A 1657-nucleotide genomic window follows, 5' to 3' on the forward strand; every position below is an offset into this window, starting at 1 on the left:
CATACAATACAATGTCGCCTTATCTCTGATAATTTCCTACCTCACATCAGATAAAACTATTTTTATCGTGTCCAGTTATTATGTTCAGAATGTAATGATGTGCTCATGTGTTTTATTTTCATCTTACAGTTGCTTTTAAATTAGGTCTAAGCAGCACATTAATCACATTTTGTCAGATTATTTAGGCTACCGTCATCACATATAATGAATACTTAAGAAGAATTCATGCTTGAATCCTTCATATATAATTGTGTGTATTCCCATATGTATGTTTATGAGTTCATTAGTATTGGTAAGAGAGATATAGTCATGCTGTGATGCTTGATCACAAGAAGAAACTGGGATGAAGACGTAGAAAATTGAAACTTAGGAAGGAAGGGAGGTTAAGCATTTTCACCTGCAAGCATGTCCCGTGAAAGCAAATTTATTTGAGGCTCAATCCAAGAAGGCAATTCATAGCCCAATCTTATTCTCCCCAAGCATTGGCATCCTTCAGTCTCGGAAGACTATGGTATCATGCTCTGAATGGTGGTTCCAGAACAGAATGTTCTCTCCAGAACGCGAAGCCTGGGTAAAGTAGATATGGAGGATAGACTGTTTCCCATGCAGCAAATCCCCCCTCTCCACGTCGCTGAAATGGTCCAGTGGAAAGGCAGAAGCCAATATGGTTGGCTCCAACGGCGTCGCAGGAGTTGCCAGAACGTGACTGTGTTCAGCCATGAACTGCCTCAGGGACTCCAGCTCCAGATTTTGCCTTGAGGTTGACTCCTGAAGCCTTTTCCATAACTGGATGTAGCCACAAGGCAGTGGAGGTTTGGGATCAGAGTTTTCCTTCTCTCAGATGAGCTGCCTTCCCAGGCTATCGAGTCCCATCTACCTGGTGGCTGTGTAGTCGCCTCTTATGATAAGTACAGCCAAACTGAGGGCATATTCTTATCCCCAGTCCCCAGGTGTGACATCTGGGATGTCAGGACTTGCCCGTGCATTGGATTAAAGTGAGGGAGAGGTGCGCATAGTCAGCCTCACTCTCTCTTCCCAGATTCCATCTTGCTCCAATGGCAGTAGAAAAGTCAAGACAGTTGGAGATGGGCTGGGTGCAGTGGTTGTCCAGGGCGTCTTTTGTGTCTTAACGCGCTCTTAGCGTATCACGTCACTTGCAGAAACCGCCTCCATGACAGTTGGTCCTATTCTAGTAGGTCTCATCCACTCAATCCGCCGGAGTCTGTCTTCATATGCTCGGGATAGACAAGTCCCAATCTCGCCGAAGGTCAGTGACCCGACGGCTACCCTCAACCTGGTTTGGCCAGCCTGTCTAAGCTGTTGCCCGGGGTGTGGCCGCTGCGCATGCTACAGCTACTGGGAGCCACAGGTGAGAGCTGAGTGACAGGTGGGGACCAAAGGTGGGTGAGCTGCCCTAAAAGGACACAACATGCCCCTACACCAGAGGTACTACCCCTCCCTGAACACCCTATACACCCCACAAACTGATACACACTGCATGGTGGGAGGCAGTCAGGCCAGGAGATTTCAGCAGGGAAAGAGGATTTTAAATCCCCTTACCCCTGCGTAAGTCTCCCGACCCGCAGTGGGTCTCCTCGGACCTATATATGCATGGCTTTCCCAAGCCACATAAGGCCTCAGAAAGCTGCTGTATTGC

The sequence above is a fragment of the Tiliqua scincoides genome, chromosome 7, assembly GCF_035046505.1.
Source record: "Tiliqua scincoides isolate rTilSci1 chromosome 7, rTilSci1.hap2, whole genome shotgun sequence".
Taxonomy (NCBI): Eukaryota; Metazoa; Chordata; class Lepidosauria; order Squamata; family Scincidae; genus Tiliqua; species Tiliqua scincoides.